This window comes from Urocitellus parryii, chromosome 4 (assembly GCF_045843805.1).
Source record: "Urocitellus parryii isolate mUroPar1 chromosome 4, mUroPar1.hap1, whole genome shotgun sequence".
In the NCBI taxonomy this organism is placed as follows: domain Eukaryota; kingdom Metazoa; phylum Chordata; class Mammalia; order Rodentia; family Sciuridae; genus Urocitellus; species Urocitellus parryii.
The window spans coordinates 112308814-112334922 of NC_135534.1; the positions used below are offsets into that span (position 1 = coordinate 112308814).

Below are 26109 nucleotides of genomic sequence, written 5' to 3' on the forward strand. Positions count from 1 at the left end.
AGGTGAGGAATCCATTTTTTCCCAGAAGCAGATGAATCCACCCCAGCAAGCCCAAGATGAAAGAGCCCCACTGGTCTCCCCCTTTACATTACTGCACTCCAACACCCAGAACTCACTGAGTTTACCAAGGACTTTTTAGAATGAAAAATAACCGGGGCTCCAACAGGCTTGCAGACAAAGCCTCTACTCTCTTTTATATCTCCCCTGCTCCACCCCATTACATTGTCTCCCCCTTGGTGAATCCATCGCCCCAGGAAGCCCATAGAAGAAAAAGCTCTTGAGACTAGGAATAACTAACCAGAGTGTCAACTGAGCACCTTTTCTGGGGCCAGGGTAATGAGAATTATTCAAATGCAATCATAAAAATGAGGCCAGCCAGGCAGGAATGGGTGGGGGGAGTGAGTGATGGAGGAAAGGATTTCTTGCCAGTTTCAAGTTTCATATTTTCTGGGGAGTTCTCTTGAGGTCCACAGAAAATTTCACCTCATCTCAGGTCCCCTCAGCACCGGATGTCCTGGAATTCTGCCCTGGGTTCTCTAAAAGGACTTGGCATGGGTGGGTGCGCCCTAAATCCCCGGGGATCCGCTACCCTCCCCATCAGAGGCAACCTCAGGGTTTAAGGCTCCTTTCCCTGCGCGGTTCTGCCTCCCAGCCATCAGGAGCGGGCCCGCGCCTGACGTTTAAGCAGAGCTTCCAGTAGAGGGAGACACTCCAGCAGCTCCTCGATTTGCAGGCGGCCGGGCCCGGGAGTGGGTGGGGGTGATAGGGGGGGGTGGGGAGAAAGGGGGAGTGGGGAGAGGGGAGGTGTGCTAAGGGGGGGGTTCGGGGGGCGGGTCCCTGTGCCGCTGACGTCCCGAGCAGTGCTGGGAAGTATAGGCTGTGTTGTCACGCCGGTGTCAGTCTGATGAAGATTGGCATCAGGTAAGCTGTCATTCATTTCCATGTCAGAGACGCTTTTGCAGGCGGCGGCGGCGGCGGCGCGGCGGCGGCGGCTGCTGCTGCGGGCGGCTGCCTCAGAGCGCGTGTGTTTTATTCCAGTCCCCAAGCCAGAGTATTATTCATTGCGACAGGGCAAGGAGGAGAGAGGGAGAGAGGGAGGCAGCAGGGAGGAGAGAGAGGGAGGCAGCAGGGAGGAGGGAGGCAAGGAGCAGAGAGGGACGGCGGGAGCGTGCAGAGAGAAGCTAGGGAAGCGCCGGGAGAGCGCGGAGCGAAGCAGCGCGAGGGGCGGCGAGGCCGGGAAAGGAGGCGGCGAGAGCCGCGCGGCCCGCCTGCGCCCTGGCCGGGCCAGAGCGCAGCCCCGCAGCCGCCGCCGCCTCGCTGGGCTCGAGCCGGTGGCCGGGCGCTCATTGTCCGCAGATGCAAGGACCCGGACCGCCGCGGGCCCAAGACCCCGTAGCGGGTGGGCTGGAGGCTGTGCACCGGGAGCACCCGGGGACCCGAGAATAGGGGCCAGAGCTCGGGCGCAAGCGGCTCTGGGCTAGGCTCTCCGCGGGGTGAGGCTGGGAACCGTGGGCCGGCTCTAGGTTCCTCTTTCTCCCGGCTTCAGGAGCCCTTTGGCCGGCGCTTACTTGGCGTCACCAGCCTGGAGCTGGCTTCGAGAGGCTGGAAGCCGGAGCAGCCCCATACTGGGGCCGGGTGGTTGAGTCAAGAAACGGCGGCTGCGTCCTCCCCAGCGGTGCCTGGCCTGGGTAGGCAGGGCGAGTAGAGGTTTGCAGGAGAATCAGTGGGGAAAGGGGAACGCAAGTGGGGTCAGGAAAGCCGGGAACCGAGGGGCCACGCTCAGAGACCCTAGCCTGAGGAGGAGCGAGAATTTGTAGGGTCACTGGCTTCCCGCGGATTGTTGGGGTGCTTTTTGGTAAGGGAAAGGGAGTCGTAGGGGCCAGTGGCGAAGCTTGGAAATAGGGAGAGCTCCTGGTTCGAGAACTAGGGGATGAAATCGTAAAAGGTGGGTGGGAGGGAGGAGACGGATAGCGCCCAAGAACAGAAAGCTGAGGGGGATGGGGCAGGGTCCAGAGTCTGCCGCGCAAAGTTTGTTTCTTTCGGGTTAGGCGAGGGGGCTCTCCTGGCTCCCAGACCCGAGAAAGAAACCCGCGCAGTGGGCCGCCCTTTCTGGGGGCTCTTCATTGGAGATCCCGGGGTTCCCGCGAGGTGGGGAGACCTGGTTTGGGAATGGGAGGGGGCTTGTGAATCGGCCCTGAATTAGGGCTGGGCTTTAAGGCCGGCTAGAGTTTGGGTTATGGGATTCAAGCTGTTTTCAGAATCAGGATTGAAGGGCCGCTGGGTAGTTTACATGCCGGCCAGAGCGGAGGGCTGGAGGTAGGAGTCGGGGGCCCGGGGTTAAATTTGAGGCTAGAATCGGAGGGACGGGTGGTGTTTTCAGGAATAACTCTTTATTGGGGTCCAGGCTATTAGAGATAGGGGAGGGTTGTGTGTTCGGTTCCTTAAGGTCCGCGGGTGGAAAAGCGTTTAGGTAAGCAACGAAAGTAGTTGATCTGAGCCTTGGCAGGCGAGCCCCGAATGTCCGCCGCTTCTCCCAGAACGCGAATCTGGAGGAGGAGAGCGTTTGGGGCGCACAAGATTCGGTCCTAGGAGAGAGATTCTGGGAAGCGGACGAATTAAGAGACATTCTGGGGGAAGCGACAGGGTATCCTTGCGGGGTTTGGAGTAGATCTGAGGACCCTATATTGGTGGCTCAGCGGGATTCCCGATGCACTTTGGGTCTGCGGGGCCAGGCGGTGAGGCGGGTGTTGGTGGCCTGAGGGGGGCTGCGGCCTGCGATGGGGGGAAGGGGAAGCGCTAGCAGTGAGCTGCCACCTTGGGCGGAAGAGTCGCGACTGCGTTCCAGGGCAGGCCGGGCTCGAACTCTGGCGCCCAGATCTCAGCGCCGCCTGTACACCGGCAAGCGCTGCTGGGAAGCCTACGAGCCCGATTACTGCTGCAATGTTTTGCTCCAGCGGGAGAAAGAAGTTAGGGTTTCCCTACCTTCATCCCACTTGTCTTCGGACTTCTCCAGAGTATTGGCTTTTAGGAATTTAAACGCTCTCCAAACTGGTGGAACCCCAAAGCTTCTCATTTTAGCAGATTTAAACGACTTTCCCACTCACCCGAATCTGAGAAATGATACTGTTTAAACACAACATGATGTATTACCCAAAGCCCCATCCCCTAGCCCTCCTGCTTACTCTGCTACTCTGGCCTTTCCGAGGCCCCTGGACCTTGGTGTGCATGTACGTTTGTGTGTGTGTGGTGGTGGTGGCGGGGATGTTTTCCCTTTTTGGACTCAGGCACTCCCACTCAAGCTGCATCCCCGCTTCTCCGGCCTAGCTCGGGGGTGTGCGGAGTGGGAAGTCCGGACCAGGAAGGGAGGCTGTTCTCTGGCCAGGGAGTGTGTTGGAGGTGCGGGGGGTAGAGGGGAAGAAGGTTTGAGATTTCTTCCTTGCAATCTTAAATCGGTCCCCTTCCAGCCCCGCGCACCCCTCGCACCCCTGGCTGGGAGAGCCAAAAGGCCCTTAGGGGACACAGAAGCCGCGCGACCCAGGAGTGGCCACTGCGGGCCGGGGCGCGGCGACCGCCGCGGCGGCAGAGCTCCAAGGCTGTTGTTTTTCAGGCTTGGAATTCGTGTGCGCTCTCTCCCGCCGAGAGCCTGGGGGGTGGGGAGGGAGCCGTGACCCCACGGAGACTCCCCGGTCACCGCCTCCCCTTTGTGAGCGCGAAAGGCATGAAAGCCGAGAGAAAGAGGAGCTGCTCCGAATAAGGGCCAGGGGGTTACTGGAGAGAGATGGGCCCTGACCACCGCTCCCAGTAAAATGCCTCGTGCAAATTGCACTGAAGTGTACCTAACTTGAGACTGGCTGTTTTATGATCCTTTCTCGGAGTTTACTGCTCTGTGCTTTTAAGTCTATAGATTGCTTTAAGTTAATGAAAGTGCTGCTTTCAAAAGGGGCTTTTATTGTGCAGCAGTGACAAATCCAGTACCTCCCCTTTACTCTTCCAAAATGGGCCTGTTTAGCAAGAAGGAGCTTGCTGGAGTTCCCACATAAACGAAGCCTGGGGAGGGGGCACCATGTGACAATGAGGATTAATAAAAGTCAATGCCCCAGTAATTCAGAAAGATGACTTTACTTCTTTCCCAGCCCAGTTTCATCTGTACATCCCTATATTGCTTTGGGGGCTCTCTAGCTGGCTCTGGCTTTAAATGTCCCTCCGTGCTTCCCTAACAGCCCCCTACCACATTGCTTTAGGTAGGCCTGACCCACTCAATTCAACCCAAACTGAATTTCAGGATTTCAGCCCCCTGCCAATTCAAACTGCAACTAAAATATTTACTTGGGCACTGGGGGAGGGGTTTTGCCTTGCATTCAGTAAGATAAATGTGTTTAAATGATGGGAACCTTGAGAAGGAACAAGGCAGGCTGTTTTTCAGTGCTTTTTCTTTTTTCAATCTATTTGGCGCAAAAGGTGAGATGACAAGGTTTTTTGACTAGATCCTAACACCGAAACTGCAGTGGGGCCGGGCTGTGGCTTTGACCGCATGTCATAACCATTTAAACTGTGGTTAGTTGTTCAAAGCTCAAAGCTTCTCCAAGCTGGGTTTCATTAACTCTACACCAGTTGCCTGGAAGTTCAGTAGCAATAAATTGTATAAACACATTTGAAGTAAGTTAGTGATGAAATAAGGAGAATTACTGTCTTGTGAGTGGAGAATCCTGAATTCATGGAGTTCTAGTTTAACTGGAAACATACCACCTCTCTCTTGGCCTTGAAGTTTATGGGTGCACTGCAGTGTGTGTTCAATTTCTTTTTGCCATGTCCATCTTCAACTGGGAGCTGTAACTCATTAGAGACCAAGACATACCTAGAAAGCAAAAAGGCTGTGTTTTAAAGGGGTCTCTATTAGCCTGATTTAGGAACCATACCTAACCTAACCTGACTTCCTTATCCTTCCTGAATGCTGCATGCAACATAAACAGCCACAGAGAAGGGGCAAATTAGATTTTTAAATGTTAGAGGCTTAATAATACTGTGTTGTTAGCAACTGAAATTGTTTTTATTAAAGAAACAACCAATAAAATTTATAGGCTTCCAACATGTTGCAAGATTTCCTTGCTATTTATTTAGCTCCCCACCACCACCTTTCAGAAATGTTATCTCCAATTTCAGACTTTTGTTTCTGATTTATTTAATCCGGAGCACATTTTCTAAATTAGTTGGAGGAGGGTGCGAAATGCTGTTATAAGTTTTCCTTTTTCCTATGCTGGGTGGCACAAGGACTGGATGCTGTAAGATATATATAAATGTGTGATGCAATTGCTGGAGGTTGACTGCATGTGAAGCGAAGTGTCTGGTTCAAACAAAATGTAGATCCCAGGATGGAGAGGGAGAAAACGATGCCGCAGAGGAAAAACAGAGGAAGTTACATGGAAAATGAAATCATCTCGAGCCACCGTGAGCCTTGAGTCTAGCCAACACACCATGCTTTGTATAAGACACTTCACATGAGATCCGTGACTTATTGAAGATTGAATTATATTGAGAAGCTGAATTTAGAGGGAGGAGCTGCGCTTGCTGGGTTCTATCCAGGCAACATGGCCAGGATTGTTGCGATGGGGCTCTGCTAATTTAATTAAATCTAATACCTGATGGGGAAAGGAGGAAGGAGGGAGGGAGGGAAGTGGTCGGGTGATAATTGAGGCTGGCAGGTCAGCATGCTGAGCTAGTCTGTAGAATGGAATTTGGGGGACTGGTAGCTTTATGCCCTGTTACTGCGGGGCTGCACCACTCCAGCGGGTCCTCCAAGCTGCTAGACCTTGCTTTCTTCATCTGTAAAGTGGAATGTAGCACATACAGTTCTCATTAAGCTATGAGGGGTGAAGGATGGGCATGAATCAAGCTCAGAACACTTCAATAATAAAACAGGAGATAGAGGTTTCTCGGTGGCAAAGTCACGTTCTTCCACGTGTTTCCTTTCCTTTCCTGGTTCTACAGCCTGGCCCCATAAGTCTCAGGAGTTCTAAAGACTTTGGTAAAGGGGCAGAACTCCTGTCTTCCTTTAGAATTTAAAAATCATTCTGTGAGTCCCCAAACCATCCAAACCATCTGCGCATTACCAAGAGGGGCAATTATGGCTGAGTTGGGTGAATTGGTTTGGTTGTTCTCAGTGGTGCTACCTGGAATAGACTTCATGCCTCAGATGAACACAGAACCTTACGTCTCAGAGATGTAGCTCCTTCTCTTTAAGCCATTGAGAACAGAGGCCTAGCCCTGACTGGTGTGTGACATCTGGAGGGACTGGGGGGAGGGGTGCTTGTCTGGAGCTAGCCACAGCCTGAAGCTCACTTGCTTAGCTGTCTCCATGCTGGCAGATCAAAGCAGATTCTGGGCCAGAAAGCCCGAGCAGTTACACCCAGCACTTCTACAAAAGTGTACTTGCACTTGTACACTCCTTCAGTTCCAGTGCCTGATTTTCAGAAGCGAGCCTAATACTAGAGATGTGGCTCTGGTGGAATGTTTGTCTTTAATACTCCCTAGTCCTTTGGGGATTCCTTGGAGGTAATTTTTCCCTTCAAACATCCTTCCCAGCCCATTGCAGGCAATATCTGAGTCTCTATTTTGATTGGGAGTGAGACTCAGGAGGGGGCAGAGAGACACTGAGTAGGGAAGAATGGGTGAGGGCAGAGTCCTACCAGAACACTTGCAAAACCCCCAGGAGTGAGGGAGTACCAAGCTCTAGGACAGCTCAGTTCATCTTGTGCCGGAAAATGGGGCTTGGGAAGAGCTTGCTGCAAACGTGTCCTCTTCAGGGGGATCTGCTATTTGGCTTGGGTGTCCCACCGCAAGCCCTGCCTGCCTGGGTTTCTAATTACAAGAAGGACGTTTCTGCTAAGACCTATCTCACTAAAAACACATCCCTGTGTGTAATAAGAAACCCTAAACCAGGCAGGATATTTTAAAACTGAAGCAATGAAGATTAGATTAAGTCTCCACCAAAGAACTTCGTTCTCGTATTATTTTTGGCTGGAATGTGGAGAAAAGCAGCTGGCCCTGGGGCCCAGGGCAGACTCTTGAGGGTTCGGATGGGGCCAGAGTGGGTGGTGTAACTGTTAGTTCTCTGCTTGGTAGGAACGTGGCCAGTTTCAGTGAGGCTCAGTCGGAGTGGTGGGGGTAAACAATGGAGGTGAAGGGGGCTGTCACGGGGACAGATCAAATCCAGATGGGTCACAATGTGGTGACAGAAGCAGCAGGTCAGGGAGCACCATGAAGGCTCCTAAATCCCGCACCTCATTAGGACTTAATTGTTGGTGTTCAACTTGTGCTTCCACTCTCACCCCCACCCCACGTTCAGCAAATGCAGCCATCGTCCATGTGGCCTTTGAAGGAATCCTCATCTATTGGATCTCTTTTGGATGGAGAGAGGAAATCAAATCCAGGAATTTTGAGGAGACAGCCCAAAAATTTGGCTTTGTAAGCCCTGGTCCTGCCCTCCGGGGAGAGGCAGTGGGGCATCCTTCACTCTGGCACTGATCTGGGCATTGAGGACACAGCAAACAAACCCAACAGAACAAGTGCCATGACCAGGAAGCCTGTCCTCCAGCGGCTTGGCTGTGGGATAGCAGGGAGTATGGGCTCTACCGTAGGACACAACTGCCTGCAGAGCCGTGCTCTGCTGTTTACTTATTGTGTGACTTCAGACAAGCTGCTTAACATCTTTGACCCAGTCTCCCATCCGTAAATTGGGAAATAAAGGCATGTAGTTTGTAGGATCATGGAGCAGCATCCATAAGTACCTGGCACCGTGTCTGGTACAAAAGGGGGATTAATCCTGGTTCCCTCTCCTCCCCAGCTCATTTTAGAGCTGATGGTCCAGTTGGCGGATTGTCTAGCTTCTTTCCCTTTTTGCTGGCCTGGGTCCTTTCACAGGTCACTTGCACCATCAACAAGGGTTGAACACACAGCCAGTCCACACTGGGGGGTGCGGGGTGGGGGGGCGCAGATCCCAGCAGGGGCTGCTGTAGAAAATAGATGCATAAAACCGAGGGACAGTTGGGGTGGGGAATGTTTGGGAATGGTGGTAGAGGGGCACAGATGTAGCACACAGACAAATAAGAGGTGATGTAGAATCATACAGAGGTAGGGGAAAAAAAGCATCCATCCATGTTAACCAGAGGAGGCAAAACCAAGGAGGCAAAACCAAGATGGAATGGTAGAGTAGTCAGGACTGAGTGGTGTTAACCAGGGCTGCCTTCTGAGAGGAGGCGAGCTCTCAGCAGTGCCTGGAGGGCTGGCCCAGAGGGCTGCAGGGGGTGGGCTGAAATCTGAGACACACCCCCCCCCTCCCAGGTCACTGTGCCCTGGGCTTTCATGGGTACTGGGGAGAGCACCCTGAACTAGACCGAAGAGCTGGTCCCCGGTGGCCAGAAGTCACTGCCCCAGGAACACCACTCAGGTCTCCGCGTCAGGACCAGCTTCTCTTACACATGGAAGGCTTTCTGAGGGGAACTTTCCATGTAGGTTAGTGAGTTAGTGCATGAGGCAGACAAGCTCCTTTCATTGCTGGCTATGGCACAACTGTCTTATCAAGCATCACTGCTTGTCCTAAGCAGAGACAGTAGAGGCTATAGGCCCACATCTGGCCCTCTCCCCGTCAGGGACCAGGAAGCTGATCAGAGTGGTTGGGATGGTGGAGGGAATGGGGTCGGATCTACGGTGGATTTGGGTATTGACGGGCTGTGTGACCTCCAAAAAGTGACTTGGTCTTTCTATTGTCAGTGTCCTCCCTTATCCAATGAGGAGCTTGAACTCTCTCTTAGAGGTCTCGTTTAACCCAAAGCTCTACAATTATGTCTGTTCTCAAATGGATTGCTTCATGATTAGGCAACACTGAACAACCCCGCCAGGACAAATCCAAGCAAAGGATCTGGGAACATACAATAGCCTCAGAGACACAGATGCAAGGGCTTGAGCCCTGGCTTGCCCCCAGGGGTCTTAAGGTCAGTGGGAAATGGAGGGAGTGGATTTGACTCTCCCAATGGCCTTCCTGAGGCAAATAGTTGGGTTCTAGCAATGGGATTGCCTCTAGGAGGCACCCTTTTCAGATTGAAGACTCATTGTCTTGTTTCTAAGAAGCAACATTGGTAGCGCTGAGGAAGGAACACAGGCTTTGGAGTCAGATTCTGGGTTTTGACCCTTCTTCTACTAGTACTAAGCTGTGTTTCCTTGGGCACATCACTTACCCTCTCTGAGCCTTAATTTTCTTAGTTATAAAGTGAATAATATTAGCGACAATAATAACAATAACACGCACACATAGTACAGTTGTGAAAACTCTACAGGAAAATATCTAAAACTGCTTGGCACATAGTAAGCTCAAGGCGAATGCTAGTCCTCCACATCCCCACCCTTTTTTTTTTTTTGTGTGTGTGTGTGTGTGTGGTACTAGGGATTGTACCCAGGGGTACTCTAACACTGAGCTACATCCCCAGCCCTTTTTATAAATTTTGAGACAGGATCTCATTAAGTCACCTGGACAGGCCTGGAACTTGCAATCTTCTTGCTCTAACCTCCCAGTCCCCTCCTGGAGATTACAGGTACATGCCACTGTGCCCCACCTGAGAATCATCTTTAAAGGAACCAGCCCAACTCACCTTCCCCCTTGTCCATACTTCTGTTCCTGACACATGCTGGGACAACTACCGCCCGTTATGGAAACCACAACCTGGAATTTTAAAATTTCCACAAAGCCTTCAGTCAAAGTGGGGCTGGGCTGGCCAGACCCTCGGGCAGAAGGTGTGGGAAAAGCAATGGGTAGGAGTGGCAGAGCTTGGTGGAGTCTTGTCTACCTGTCCAGGTTGGAAGGTGGACCCTCGGGGTGAAGAGAACACCAGGTGCCCATGTCCAGGGTCATTAGCTCAGCATCCTGACAGACACCAAGGGTTTTTTAGCCAACTTGTAGTGGATCTAACTTCTGTTAGGCGAGTTGGGGGGCATCGTCCCCCTCATTCTAGGGTAGCACAGGGGGTCTGTGGTAGAGTAGGGGAGAGCGAGCCGTACCCAGAGGTTCCTCTAATGTCCTCAGCCCAATAGTGCTTTTGAGCACTCCCTGGTCCCAAGTCCTGGGCCAAGTCTGAGAGTCTTCTTCCCCTGGAGAAGCGGTTCCTGCCCCTTCTCAGGGGAGCTCCTCCTGTGTGCTTGGGACTTCTGGCTCCAGGCCCAGGAGGAGGGAGAGTTGGGGTGTGTGCCCAGAACGCTGTGGTGACAAGTGTTTGTTCTCAGTTCCATGCCTCCCCGAGGATTCATTGGTCACTCAACAGGTGTGGCCTGAGCCTTCCATTCACGGATGCCCAGCAGTGTCCTTTGTGGGCCTCAGTTCCTGGTGCGAGTGAGAGAAGACCAAACAAATGCACATCCAATGGGAAGAAGCTGCGTGACCTTGCACATTGCCTAGCTTCTCTGAGGCTCCACCTCCTCATTTTACGTGATGAGGAAGTTAGGCTGGATGGTCTTCAAGGCCCCTCTGCTTCTGCTCTTTGGTTAATCTGTGGGCTGGCCATGATAACACGTGTGCTCTGGTCCATGAGGCACCACGAGTTTGGAGGAGCTGGTGGGACCCTCAGGAGCTCTTCTCCTGACCCCTCCCCTGCTCCGTTCCTCCCTGCTCTGGGAGAGGATAGCTGGACTCATAGTAGGGCTGCAGCTGCTGAGGCACTCCTGACTTATAAGACCAACTCTGGAGGAAAGCCAGGGAGCCTAATGGGACCCCTGCAGCCTTCCCAGGATCCTGCTCCTGGAGAATGTAACTGTCCCCTGGACCCACATGGCTCCCCCTGAAGTCACCCCATCCACTGGGCCCCTGAATGTCACTGAGACAGGGACCACTAACTCCTCTGATTTCCAGATTGTCAGGGGAGCCCCTTTCTGAGCTGGACATCTGTTCTCCTGGAATGTTCCTTCCTTCCTTCCTTCCTTCCTTCCTTCCTTCCTTCCTTCCTTCCTTCCTTCCTTCCTTCCTCCCTTCCTTTATCTGAGGATTGAACTGAGGGACACTCAATCACTGAGCCACATCCCCAGCCCTTTTGTGTTTTATTTAGAAACAGGGACTCACTGAGTTGCTTAGCCCTTTGCTTTTGCTGAGGCTGGCTTTGAACTCTTGATCTTCCTGCCTCAGCCTCCCAACTGCTGGGATGTGCGCTACTGCGTCTGCACCTGGAATGACTTTTCAATGTCATTTTCATTGGATTCCAAGAGAACCTCATTCCCAGGGAGTGGCCTTCACTGCTGGCAGACAGAGGGGAATTTTTAGGCACTTGTGTGGTGCAGAGTTCCGGACCTGGTGTCCCGGGCACTGTTGGGCTGGAACTGGGCTCTGGGGAGGAAGGAGATGGGGCAGGAGTTCTCCTGGAGTCTGGGAGTGCCAGGCAGCTGTGCAGGAGCCCCGGCACAAAGGCCATGAACCAGCGGAGGCTCTTTTCCCATGTTCTGACTCCATGCCTGACCCTGGGCCGGGCGCTTGCAGCCCTATTTTACTGAGTCATCACAACAGATCTGAGGAAGAAAGTGGAGTTCACAGAGGGTAAGAGAATTGCCCAAGGTGCACAGTGGGTTTTGTGTGATTCTGGGTCCAGTGATCTCTCTGGGTCCAGAGACCTTGCTGCCTGCCCCAGAGGGTTGTGCATTTGGGGAAAGTTCGTGGATTGCTACATCTCTTTTCCCCCCATTGGAGACTGTAGGCTCATGGGGTATAGACCTGGGGCTCTGGCTTGGGTGGGTCATGGGTGAAGAGACTGCGTGTGACAAAGGCTGGTGGAGGCAGACAGCAGAGAAGCCCCTGCCTGAGCTTCGATGAAGTGACCACAGAAGCTGGCCTCCTCCTGCTCCTCAGGCAACTGGTGGTTAATAACACCTCCTGTCAGGGCCGTGGAGAAGATCAAGCGAGTTAACGTGCGTGGATGTGCTGTATACGTTGTGCAAACATCAACGATAGCGCCTACACAGCACCTTGCCTGTAATATCAGGGGGAGAAACTGGTTGGCACAGACTATATGTTTCTTATTAGTTTAAAATAGAGCACACACACAAATACACCCTGCCTGTTGCACTCACTCGCAGCGCGATGACAACCGTGTTGAAGTGATTAAAAGCTGGCAGGACGGCTGTCTACCGCTGCCCCGTGGCTGGGGTATGAATGGCTCCCCTGGGTTCCCGGAGCACTTGGTGGCTTTTCGGATTCCAGCTCAGTTGGATCTGGACTGGCCTACTCTCTGCCCCGGCTGTTCCCTCTGATGTTTTCCCATCTGATTCTGTGGAGGGCCAGGGTTGGAGTCCAGAGATGTTGACCTTGGCATCTTTCCTGCCGGTGGCATTCATTCGATAGATCTTTTCTGAGCATCTCCCATGTGTCAGACCCTGCCAGGGGACCAGAGCTATCACTGTGAACTGCAGGGGTGGGCTTCTGCCAGTAGGGCTCAGTGTGTCCATCGGGGAGAAAGACATTCATGTTCTGCAGGAAAGAGGTTAGATAAATCACGGAAGGAGCCATGGAGAAGTCCAGGAAGCTGGGAGGACACAGCAGGGAGGGTCACCTACTGGAGGTCTGGAGGGCATCCCTGAGGGTGGGAGCCTGAGCCAAGCTGGGGAGGAAGAGCTTCAGAGCTGGGTAAGGGTCTGGCCAGGCTGGCCTGAAGCTGGGTTTTGTTCTCCCTTGAGGCCCTTCTTCTCAGGGAAGGAGTTGGCCAGCCCCTCCAGCCCTGGGGGCTCCTTTTCCTTCTGAGGCCAGGGCACAAGCAGGTGGGAGGGAGCCAGCCGGGCTGCCTGCGAGTCTGCTGTCACCTGGTCTTTCCTGTCTGGGCTGCGTCACATAGCACCATAGTTGCTCCTCCACACCCCTTGCCCCCTGCTCCTTACCCCATGCTGCTCTCAGGGCACAGCTTGTAAGAAGAGCTTGTAGAAGCTACATCCCTGCGTCTGGGCCAGTGCTGCACGCCAGTAATCCCGGTGACTCAGGAGGTGGAGGTAGGAGAGCTGCCTGGGAAACTTAATGAGACCCTATCTCAAAATAAAACATAAAAAGGGCTGGGGGGGGGGGTAGCTTAGTGCTGGAGCACCTCAGGGCTCAACCACAGTACCATAAATAAATAAATAAATAAATATGGACACCCCTCCCCTGTTCCTCCTGCAGTCCGTGAGGAGCCCGATGGTATCCTGGGGTTCCTGGCAATGTGCACATTTGGGTCCTACCTGGCTGAGGCTCTAATTCCTGGAAAGCCCTCAGGGGCAGCACCTGTGAGGTGGGCAGCCTGTGAGTCAGCCGTCCATTCCCAGCTTTGGCCGCAGAAGGACTGTATTTATGAGAAGAAAGTCTTTGGCAGAACTGGCCCCTCCTCGTAGGGCTCAGCTTGACATTTTCTTATGGTGGGAAGGCCAGGTCTGTGTCTTCCCTTAGGAAACACTGAGGACCATTTGTGAATATTCTGCGTCTCTTAATTTAGAGGGGCAGTGAAGAGAGGCACTGGGGTGCTGGGGAGAGACTGATGGGCCAAGCCACCAGGGGTGATTATATAGATAGGAAAAGAAAAGCTGATGTCCCTGGTCCAAGGTTCAGGGCCCTCCCGCATTAGCAAAGGGACCTGCTGTCAGGTCAGAAAGGTGGCAGTAGTGCCCGGCTCCTACCTCATGCTAGCTCTGTGATCTGGGGCCACTTCCTAACCTCTTGGAGCTTTAGTTTCTTTCCTTTTGTGAAATGGGACAATGACATCTCTTGTAGGTATTAAATGAGATAACCAAGAGCCTGCTCCGGTTTGGCCTCTGGAAGGTGTCTATTGTGGGCCTTTCCTGTCTCTGGACCTCTCTCCCTACAGTGCTGGCCATGGACCCCGGTTCCCCTTCAGAGGAAGAGGCAGGAGGATGTGGGGAGCAGGAGGGCCATACTATGGGCCTCTCTAAGGAGCACAGCTGGAACGACCAGCTGGGAACACTGAGCAGGGTGGACATTGACGTCAGAGCCTGGTGAGGTTTCCAGAAGCAGGGAGGCAGAGCGCTGGGTGTCTTGGAAGAACCAGGACAGCGTTGGTGGCTGCAAGGAGGCTGTGAGGCAGAGAACCTTTGAAACAAGGAATAGGGAGGGAGGGAGGGACATGTGTGCAGTATCTACCATGTGCTCGACATGGAGCTAGGTCCCTCAGCATTCATGATTTGATTTTATAAATATGGAAGCACAAAATTTAAAGTCAAGAAAGAGCACGAGAAACCTTCCATCCATCTCTACCTCTGTGTTTGGGAAAACTGAAGCTGAGAGGGGAACAGTACCCTCTCTAAGGCCACACAAGAGATCCTTGGCAGGGCTGGGTTAGAGACTGGCCACGCTGCTGGGCGTGGTTGCCCGTGTCTTTAATCCCAGCAACCTGGGAGGGTAAAGCAGGATGACGGCAAATTAGAGTCAGCCTGGCCAATTTAGCGAGACCCTGTCTCAAAATGTAAAAAGGACTGGGGATGTAGTTCACTGGTAGAGACACTGGGTTTAATCCCTAGTATCCTGTCTCCCACCCCCCCAAAATAAATAGACTAAAACTGCACAGGCCAGTGCAGTAGGGGCCCTGAGGAAAGAATATAGAAGTTGGTAGAAAGACTTTGACTACAGACACTCTTTTTTTTTTTTTTTTTTTTTTTACTGGGGTCGGGTGGGGGTGGAGGTGGTGGGCAGGTACCAGGGATTGAACTCAGGGGCACTCCACCACTGAGCCACACCCCCACCCTATTTTGTATTTTATTTAGAGACAAGGTCTCACTGAGTTGCTCAGTGCCTCGCTTTTGCTGAGGCTGGCTTTGAACTCTCAATCCTCCTGCCTCAGCCTCCTGAGCTGCTGGGATTGTGGGTGTGTGCCACCACACCCAGCTTAACTACAGACACTCTTAGGGTATGACCCAGGAAACTTGCTTACCTCCTGAGCCTCAGCTCTTATCTGTACGATGGGACAGTAATTCTCAACTCAAGTGGCAGATTGACAGTGAGATGAGACGGCCACAGGAACAGCCCTCTGTGGCATCGGGACCCAGTCATTCTTTCATTCAGTTATTCTTCAAGTATTTATTGGGACCTGGAGCACGTGCCAGGCGTTGCCTTGGTGCTGGGGCAGACAGGGAGCGAAGCCAGGTGTAGCCCGTCCTGAGGGAGCTGGTCAGATGGAGAAGAGAGGCGCTAAGTTAACAAAGTATGCAAACGACACAGGGACGAGAGCTTCACAGGGAAGGACAGCTGGGGCTGGGCAGAGTGACAGGTGGGGGAGTCACAGCTACTGGGAAGCACTGGGAGGAGAATGCAAGGAGCCGCCTCTGGACCAGGCTGCCCCCTGGAGCGAGGTGGGCAAACCCAGCGTGAGCTTCAGAGGTGGAGGTCAGGCCACGGCTTGGTTATAGGCTTGAACAGAGAAACAGATGTCTCCAAGCCCCCAAATGAAAGCCATAGCATAAAAATCGTAAATCAATTACAGGTCCAAGAGGAGGGGGAGGGCGTTCCACAGAGTAAATGGATAAGGTATTTTTGCCCTATCGTATATGTAAACAGTGTCTAATTCATTTATTGGGTTCATAATTGAATAAAAGCCAAAGTTCTTACTGTGACTGAATCTCTACCTCCCCAATTCCATTGCTGTCACTGTATCCTCTCTTGCTCTGTGACAATCCTAGTTCTAACTGAAAGAAATCATGTGCACTCCTGCCCCAGGGCCTTTGCACATGGTTTTCCCTTGGCCTGATTGCCCTTGCCCCAGGTACCTGTATGGGAGCACTTCGTTTTTTTTTGAGATTTCCACTCAAATGTTATCTGGTCAGTGAATCCTTCTCTGAAGACTCTACTTAAATCCCTTCTTTCTTCCACCCTTGGATCTCCATGCTCATCTTTCTTTTTCTTCAGAGGAATCATCAGATTTTGTTTCTGTTTTTACTCTTCTATAAGCCAGAACAGTTACTGGCTACAGTAAGAACCCAAGCAGTGTTTGTGGAATAAATGAATGATGTATTAGGTTCATTCAAAGAAGCTTTCTCCCTTTCTCTGAAATTGAACGGTGGAATGTCAGAAGTGGAAGGAACTAAGTCATTGGTCTTTGAGCAACTCGTTCATTTAACAACTGAGAGAAGAGGGGCCTAGAGAGGTCAAGGGACTTGTGAAAGGTCACACAGCACAGGGCCACGCTGTGAACTGAGGCCTCTGGGATTCACTTCAGGACGCTCTTGACGAAGCTTTGGATTCTCTGCATGACACTGCTCCTGGGGAAAGAAGGGTCTGCTCTGTGGCTGCCGGCTTCCTTGAATTCTGTTCCTGGCCCCACATGGCCTAGGGGGTGGAACTTCATCCTAAGGTCTCCAGTGCTGCTTTTCTTTCATCTCATCTGGAAGATAGTTTGGGGTCATCTTGGGGGATGTGGGTAAAGATTGCTGTTGGCCAAGACAGGAGGACACACTTTTCTCACTAGGAAGTGAAACGAGCAAACTGTCATCGGTAAGATCAGTCCACAGGAGCTGGTGACTGAGGTCCAGGTTGGTGTGAGTGTGAAGAAGTATCGGACCCTGGCCTACACCTCAGGACCTTCTCATCTAGCTCATTAATGTTGCTATTAACATTAAGAAATGATAGCCCGAAACATGTATTGTGTGCTTACTATGTACCAAATGCTACCCTAAATGCTTTATTCCTATTAACTTATTTTAGTTTTTGCAACCCTTATATGAGGTCAATGCCCTACTTGAGTAACCTGAGGCACAGAGAGGTTAAGCATCCTGTTTAAAGTCACCCAGCTGATATGTGGAGGAGCCAGGATTTGAACCCATTGGGTCTCTCACCAGTGCCCATCCTTCTATCCATTAGGTTAAATAATGGCACAAGATAAGAGTGCAAGGTGCATCATGAGGCAGAGGTAGGAGGCCAAGGGGGAGTGGACACTGCAGGCTGGAGTGGTCAGGATGGAGTGGTTGCTACCTAAAGGATGGAGAGGATTTGAGTAGCCGGAGAGAGGCTGTGCCCTCTTGGTCTTGCACCCTCAGGTAGAGGGAAGAGTGGTCCTGGTGAGGCCTGTGGTCAGGATGAGTATCCTCCTATGGTACCAGCATCTGGAGGTGAGAGACATGACCAGCTGCCAGGGAGGGCTGGGAGGGGGACCTGGCACTGGCCTGACCTCCCTGCCCCAAGACAAACCAGAGTTCAAATCCCCTGTCCAGTGCATCCCCTCAGCTTGATTTTGGACAAGTGTCTTAACTTGAGTCTCCGGGTCCCCAGGGGCTTGTGTCATGAGGGCTCTCTCAGTTTGGATGAGGTCCCTCCTGGGCAAGGCCCCAAGGACCCGGGCTCTGAAGTGTTTAGAGAACTTCAGAGAAGACCCTCTAAGTGGTCTCCAAACTGTGCCTGCTCCACCTGTGCAGTGGGCTGGAAGCCCCTCCTACTGGGTGCGGGAGTGTGGGGTGGGGGCAAGGGCAGTGAGGAATCCGGCCCTTTGGTTTCAGCTGTGAGCACCTCCTGTCTTGTGTCCACCCGCTCCCACCGGCTCCACTGGGGCTGGCTACTCTTGGTCTCAGCTTGGAACTGGGATGTGAGAGATTTCTTGGGTTGTGTGACCTGGTCCTTTGGGGATGAGCTAGGGGACAGACCTAAAGCCATTCTTTTCTCAGAAGGAGCCACTGATGATGTCCCTCTATTAAGTTTGCAGTCTATAAATATATTTGTTTTTCTTTTGGAGCCACAAAGACCAGGAGGCCTCAGTCATAGGGTGGCCGACCACCCCAAGGTCCAAGACCAGAAGGTTTTAGCACTGAGAGTCTGTGCTGGGGGCCCCTCAGTCTGGGCAGCCGGGGGCAGTGTCCACTCTACCTGTCCGTCAGGAGGGAGAGGATGTCATGAGACAGGAGCACACCCTCTGAGGCTGGCCTGTTGTAGCCTCCATTTGGCTTCTGACTCCCTCCCGGTGATAGCAGAGGCCAGTGGAAGTCCTCACTGGTTAAAGTCTTTGGCCTCAGACAGACCAGAGTTCAAATCCCATCTGTGTCCTGTTGGCTTGACTTTGGTCAAGTGTCTCCACCTGACTCTCAGGGTCCTCATTTGTAAAAGTGGGGGCTATAATAACTACATCATGGGGCTGTCTGGGGACTCCGGTGACTTAAGGCATACAAGTGCTTGTCACATGGTAGGATTCCATGTAACAGGCTAGGTCACTGGAGCCATGACCTTTATTCCCAGTGTTGGGGACAGACAGGATAGGCAGACGTAGCTGCTCAGAGAGGCTGGGTTGGGGGTGAGGCCTCCCCTCTGCACCTGGCTTAGCTCCAGGGCATTTCCAGGGCTGGCAGTGGCTCTAGGAAGGGCCTGGGAAGGACCCTGGATTTTGTTGTGGGGAGGACAGGCAACTTGCTGTCATCCCTGCCTTGAGGTCTACCCTGAGGGCCAGACTCCTGGGGCTTTCAATGTATCCTTGTCCTCTTTCCCTGACTCCTTGGTCTTTCAGCAAAATAGGAAGGCATAGGACTGGAGGCCACCAAGCTCGAAGGAGAGATGGCGGAGAACCTCTCATCTTATTTAACCTTCTCTGAGATGGGGACCTGGAGGCTCAGGGAGGCAGTGACCATCTGAGGCTCCAGCTCTGATAAACACCCAGATCTCCCAACCTTGGGCCCAGAGCACTCCTGGTCCAGTGGCCTGGGGATCCTGTCAGCCCCAAGAAACATAGCTCATGATGGGTGCAGCTCAGGACAGATCTGCTGTGTGGATTATTTGTGATACATGTTAAATTCCTGGCCAGCCACCCTCTGCCATGTTAGCCTATTTCTGGGTCACCTTTTCCTATGGGGGGTGAGCTGTGTTCATGAGACATTGACACCGGGGGTTTTTTGGTAAATTAAGTTTCTTACATCAACTCCTTTTAACCTGCACACTAAACGAAGAAGATAAACACCATTTCCAAAGACATTCTAAAATTCACAAAGGAGGTGATTTTTTTTTTTTTTCGTATCAGCTGTTTTTTTTTTTTTTTTTTTTTTCTTGATTAGCCACACCACAATTGACCTGCAAGAGCCAGGGGCATCAGCAGGTTTTAGTCACTCTGTGAGTGGAGTGTTCATTAAGTGCTGGTGTGGGCAGGGACGGTTCCATTGGGAGCAGAGGATGTGAATGGGAGATTACTCTGAGCCAAATGTCTTTTTTGTCTTGTGGGGTTTTCCTCTGTTGCCTGCAGACCCTCCATTTGCCTCAAACATATTTTCAATTTATCTAGCATCCTGTGTGCTAGCTACAGAGGATGACAAGATTTGCTCGTTAGGTGAAGGAGCATTCAGTTTCAGTGAGGAGATAAGCATGAAAAGCAAGAAATGCTGTCACATGGAGGGATGCTTAGCACTATACCAATACTCCGGAGGGTTTCATCACAAGAGATGCTACCAGGCAGAGGAAATCCTTTTTTTTTTTTTTTTTCTTTTGTGGTACTGAGGATTGAGCCAAGGGGCACTTTACCACTGAGCTATATCCACAGTCCTTTAAAAACTAATTTTTAAAAAAATTTTGAGAGGTTCCTGAGGCTGGCCTCAAACTTGCAATCCTCCTGCCTCAGTGTCCCGAGTTGCTGGGATTACAGGCATTACCTGGTGAGAAAATTTATTACTTGCATGAGTGACACTAATAAGAGTGATCCCTTCAAAGAAGGGAGACCAAGTTGGGGGCATGGTTGAGGAGAGATTCGTGGGAGAGGGAGTCAAACCCTCATGACTTTGGAACTTGGGTACCACTGTTGCCATTTTTCCATGCGGCAAAGGCCCAGGCCACACAACTTGTACTTTTTGGATGAGAATTTAGGACAATTCGCTTCTAAACTTTTCCCCATTGGAAATCCTGTTTCCAGTAAGCCAGGCTTTGAAGTTGGGCTGGGATTGAAGAGACAAGGGTGTGTGTGAGTAAGAACATGAGCAGTGCCCCTACTGCGTGCAGGGGCATTAGGTCTGCCAGCCAGGAGAGAAGAAGTCAGCACGCTGCTGGGCCAAGAGCCACAGCCCACACCTGGCAGGTGGAGGCCTGAGCCCCTGGATCCCGTGTGTGCTGACCTCTGCTCCACGTTCTTTTCTGGGAACCTCTTCTCCCCACGTCAGCAGCCTCTGATGGCCTTGAGAAGCGGCTGGCTAGGCTGGCAACTCCCAGGAGGACCCAGTAAAGCCCAGTGATAGTGTAACAAAGAGGGCCCACCCCACACCCGTGAATGCTCTGTCACCTGCTGTCTGTTCACTTCAGCCCCGAAATAAACCAGGAAGAAAGACTGCCTCACCACCCAGCCACTAGGCCACCTGCACTCAGGGTCAGGTCCAAGCTCCCCAGGCAGGTCACACACTATTTACGGTTGTGAGTACAGCTCCTGGCATGCAGTAGGTGGTTCATAACATCCATGGCTTTTTGCCGGGGAATCCCACCCTGTTTGTGGGCACCTGGTTCCAGCACCTCCGCAGAGAGCTAGTAGCATCCCTGGTCCTCCACCTGGAGTCTGATGGGGGTCCTTAGCCCTGTGCCTCAGCCCGAGTAGAGTCTGTTGCAAAGCCTACATACATTCACAGCTATTGGGTTTGACTTGGGAGGAAATCTGGTTTCATTTGTTTGACTAGGTTCTCTGGGTTCAATTGAATTTTACATGAGAAATTAATTATGCCCTACCTTTTCTTTTCTATATAAATGTTATAGTATATAATTATATATAATATGTGACATTATGTAAATTAATATGAGTTATAAAATATAAATGGAGATCTATATTATATATAATAGCATAAAAGTCAAATTTTAATCAATTTAAGTGTACAATTCAGTGGCATTAATTAGATTCACAATACTGTGCAAACACCACATAGTTATTTCCAAAACCTTTTCGTCATCCCCAATGAGTAGTCTGTGCCCACTAAGCACTCACTTCGTATTCTGTCCTCCCTCAGCCCCTTGTGACTTCTAATCCACTTTCTCTGTGAATTTGACTTCTAGTCGTTTCTTATCAGCGGAATCTTAACATATTTGTCCTTTTGTGCCTGGTTGTTTAAGACTGATGTTTCCAGTGTTCATCCTGCTGTAGCATGTATCAGAATTCCCAGCCTTTTTATGGATGAATAATATTCCATTTTGTGTACATAGCACATTTTGTTGAGGTGTTTATCTGTCCACAGACACTTGGGTTGTTTGCACCTTTTGGCTATTGTGAATAATGTTGAAGGAAGGCTGGTGCACGCTATCTGTTTGAATCCTTGTTTTCAATTCTTTAAGGTATATACCTAGGCGTGGAATTGCTGGGTTACATTCTAGGTAACTCTAGGTTTGAGTTTTTGAGGACCCACCCAGCTGTTTTCCACAGCAGCTGTACCATTTACATTCCTACCAGCATTATACAACGGTGCCAATTTTTCTATCCTGGTCAACTCTTTCTTCTCTTTTCTCTTCCTTCCTCCCTCCTCTCCTCTCCTTTCCTTCCTTCCTTCCTTCCTTCTGGATTGAACACAGGGCTTTGGCATACTAGCCTACATCCTCAGCCCTATTTTCTCTTTTTGGGTGATAGTCATTCTAGTAGTGCTATCTTGATGTTTTGATTTACATTTCTCTAAAGATTGATGATGGTGAGTATCTTTCGGTGTGCTTACTGCCATTTGCACATCTTCTTGAGAGAAATGTCTACTCCGGTACTTTGCCCATTGTTAAATTGAGTTGTTGAACTTCTTGTGGTTGAGTCGTAGAAGTTCTTTATATATACATAAACATGCACGATTTATTATATCTATAATATTAAATCCTTATCAGATACATGATTTGCAATATTTTCTCCCATTCTGTAGTTATCTTTTTACTTTCTTGATAATATCCTTTGAGGCACAGCAGTTTTTAATTTTGATGAAGTTTAACATATTTTTTTCTTTTGTTGCTTATGCTTTTGGTGAGATATCTAAGAATCATTGACAAATCCAAGGTCATGAATATTTGCTCCTTATATTTTTTTCTAAGAGTGCTGTGTTTTAACTCTTATATTTAGGCTGTTTATTTTTAATATTTTATTTATTTTAAAATTTATCTATTATTCAAAATTTATTTATTATTATTTATGGGGAATAAAGCCAGGGGCACTTTATCACTGATCTGTATACCCAACCCTTTCTATTTTGAGATAGAGTCTTGCTAAGTTGTTGAGGGTCTTGCTTAGTTTCTGAGGGTGTCCTCAAATTGTAATTTTCCTGCCTCAGCCTCCTGAGTTGCTGAAATTACAAGTGTGTGTAGCACCCATGGCTTTTTTGGGGGGAGTCCCACCCTGTTTGTGGGCAGTGATCTATTTTTTGAGTTAATAAAAAATATTTTTAGATGTTGATGGACCTTTATTTTATTCATTTATTTATATGTGGTGCTGAGAATTGAACCCCGTGCCTCACACGTGCTAGGCAAGTGTTCTACCACTGAGCCACAACCCCAGACCCCTTGAGTTAATTTTTGTATGTGATATGAAGTAGGAGTCCAACTTCATTCTTTTGCATATAAAAAATACAGTTTATCCAATACCATATATTGAAGAGGCTATTCTTCCCGCATTAAATGGATTTACACCCTTATCAGAATCAATTGGCATTGATGTATAGGTCTATTTCTATATTCTTATTGTATTCCTTTAGTCTGTATGTCAATCCCTATTTCAGTAACACACTGTTTTGACTACTATAGATATGTGGTAAATTTTGAAGTTGGAAATTGTGAGATTTTCAACTTTGTTCTTTCTCAAGACTGTTTTAGCTATTCAGAGTCCCTTGCAATTTCATGTGAATTTGAGCACTAGTATTCCCTTTTCTGAAGGGAGAAGAAAGGTTGGAATTTTCATAGGGATTTCTTTGAACTTGCTGATTGCTTTGGGTGGTATTGACATCTTATCAATTTTGTCTTTCTATCCATGAACATGGGATATTTTTCAATTTATGTGGGTCTTCTTTAATTGCAGTGATGTTTTGTAGTTTTTAATGTAAAAGTCTTTTACCTCCTTGGTTAAATTTATCCAGTGATATTTTATTCTTTTAGATGCTATTGTAAATGGAATTGCTTTCTTAATTTTCTTTTCAGACTATTTATTGTTCGTGTATAGAAATACAACCTTTTTTCCTCTGTATAATCTTAAACCCTCTAATTCATTTGTCTTTGTCTATTAATTCCAGTAGCTTTTTTTGGGGGGGGAATTCTTTTGAATTTCTCACATATAGGATCATGTCATCCATGAATATCAATAGTTTTATTTCTTCCTTTCCACACAATGAAGGTGGGCATTTTGTCTTATTCCTGATCTTAGGGGAAGCTTTCAGTTTTCCACCATTGAGTATGATCTTAGCTGTCAACTGCCCTTTTATTCACTGGCCACTCGTTGGGGCTGGATGTGGGGGGCATGGGGTCACCCATCTGCTTTTATTACCCAACAAATAGTTTTCTTCTGACAGAGAATCATATTTGGAGTCTTGTTCAGAGAAAATACCCTCTAATTAGAAAATATTGATTTCCTGGCAGCACTAATCACACTGTTAAAATGTCAACTGAACTAAAACCCAAACATTTGTTAAGCTCCTACTATGCTGCAGGTACTTTTATTACCTCATTTACTCCAACCATATCCCTTGGTGTCAGGCTTTTTATTATCACTACCCCCACTTTAGAGGTGAGGCAATGAATACTGAGTGGGTGAGGTGATTCACACTGCTGGTAAGTGCTCCTAGGAAGTTTGGTGTAAGCAGTAAGTTTTCTAATTTATAAGTTGACTTGTTCTCTGTCTGCTAATTCTCAAGGGGGAGGGGGGGACAACTTTTCTTTGTGGGGTGCACCAGAAACTCCCTAGGGGTTGGAGGGCTGAGGTAGGCTTTCTCAAAGATACTGCCATCCTTCAGCCCATTCTGATAGGTCAGATCACTTCTGGAGTCTTCTGCCCACATCAGAGAATCATTGTTGCAAGGATCCACCATGACTGACAAGAGCTCTTTGCAACCGTCAGGAGAGTGCAGTGGCAAAAATGTCGAGCACCACTGCAAACTACAGCTTCTTTATTTTGTGATGTTAGCCTTGCCAGTCAGCTACAGAGACTCGAGTTGATTGCATGAGAAGTTTCCAAGAAAGAATTCTTTCTGAGGATGGGGAGAAAATGCTTTTCAGCAGAAGGAGAGATTGCTCTGCCTGGCAACTTTAGTCCTTTCCCCAAACCCCTGTACTGTTAACTCAGGAGTAATCAACACTCTTAGGGAGATTAGCTTTATCAAGTAACTGCAACCACAGGTACCTGGATAATTCATAGCCAATGGTTAGTTTCTGCCTCAAATTTCTGGGTCACTGGAACCGTGTAAATTCCTATTCTGGACAGCATTATGAGACCCAACTAGTGGGGTCATATGCCTGTCTCTTCTCTCTTTTCACTTTAAAGTAGCTTGAGCCTGAGCCTGGAAGAGAGTCCCAGTTGGAGGGAGCAATAGCCTACAGGAAAGTTCTCAGATTTTCTGAGTTCTGGTGCTGGGTGCCAATCCTCAGTGTGGACAGTAAACAACAGAAGTTTCTGCTCCTGATCTCAGTGGAAGACAGTCCTGCACACAAAAGTCCAAATCAACTTCAGACAGGGGAAGGTTGCATTTGTGCTATCTTGATTTTTAAAAAATTGACTTTCCTCTTTCTTTTGACCTCATTTTTTGCACTTTTTTTTTCTTTCATTTTCTGAACTAAGGGGTGTAGGTAAATTTAATTCCTTGATTCTCATACTGTGTCTGGAGCAGGGTTTGCTAAGCTTTCTCTGCCAGTGTTGGCCATTTTGGTGCCACAGTTATGTTTTCAGAATGCATTAGAGTCATCAGTTCATGAGGAGACTTCTCTGGGATGCAGATGGCCATGGGGACAATCAAGAAGTACCTCTATAGGGCTTGGGTTGTGGCTCAGTGGTAGAGCGCTTACCCAGCATGTGTGAGGAACAATGTTCACTTCTCAACACCACATATAAATAAATAAAGATCCATTGACAATTAAAAAAAAGAAGTACCTCTATTGAAAATCTAAGCATGCACACATAAACAAACAAAGCTAAGGGGAGAGGGCTAGCTCTGTCCCCTACTCCCCCAGAAATTCTTACATTAAATTTAGCAGGTCTTTGTTGTTTCGATTCAATTTAACAAATATATGCATAATAATTTAGACAAGATGCAATTTTTCAAAGAAATCAGAATCTGCTCTGTCACTCAAAGGAAGCATACTCCTTTCTTGCTGGATGCCGCTTCCTTCCACCATCCTCCCACCTGTCCCTGTTAACTCCCATATTTTTTTCTGTCTTCTTTTTTTTTTTTTTAAAGTGAATAAGCAACTTTATTTTATTTTATTTATTTATTTATTTATTTATTTATTTATTTTTTGAGAGAGAGAGAGAGAGAGAATTTTTAATATTTATTTTTTAGTTCTCGGCGGACACAACATCTTTGTTGGTATGTGGTGCTGAGGATCGAACCCGGGCCGCACGCATGCCAGACGAGTGCGCTACCGCTTGAGCCACATCCCCAGCCCTTTTTCTGTCTTCTGGATTGAAATCTTTGAGTCCACTTTCCCTCTGTCTTCTCCATTCTCCAGATGATAAAGTAATCATCCTTGTCCCTTTGCCCAGGACAGTCCTGGTTTGTCTGTTATGACAGTATGGTTGTTAATAGCTCCTTTTCCACTCTCTGAAGTGTCCAAGTTCAGGCAATAAATTAAATGGTCAGCCAGTCCTTAACCTATCAAAAGCCAAAAGGCTGCCCTCCCATCCACGTCTGGCATGACACCACTTGAGTTCAGACACCATCACACCTCCTGCTGGATTACTGCAATTGCCTTCTCTCTGGTGTCCTGACTTGTGCATCTTACTTCTAATCCATTCTGTAAATCATCGCCTAATTAATTCTCTTAAAATACAGTCCTCTGTTGCTCACACCCTGGGTCCAACATCTTCCTCTGGTACTTCAAGCTCTCACTTTCAGCCCAGCCTCTGCTGTGGTAGACAGTGCTCCCTGTTTGGTTTCTCAGCATGAACTCTCATTTCCACTCTAATTGGTCAATGTGCTGTCCCTGGTACCTGCCCTGTGACAGCTGCCCATGAACAT

At 49.4% G+C, this 26109-nt stretch overlaps 1 protein-coding gene across 4 annotated transcripts in view; it reads left to right on the forward strand.

Moving 5' to 3' along the window:
* Positions 1 to 835: 835 nt before the first annotated feature.
* Positions 836 to 26109, forward strand: part of Pknox2 (PBX/knotted 1 homeobox 2) — a 268938-nt gene continuing 243664 nt past the window's right edge. For all 4 annotated transcript variants that reach the window (XM_026404555.2, XM_077796969.1, XM_026404558.2 and 1 more), the window contains exon 1: positions 836 to 921. The gene's annotated coding sequence lies outside the window, so the exon portion shown is untranslated. The remainder of the gene's footprint in view (positions 922 to 26109) is intronic.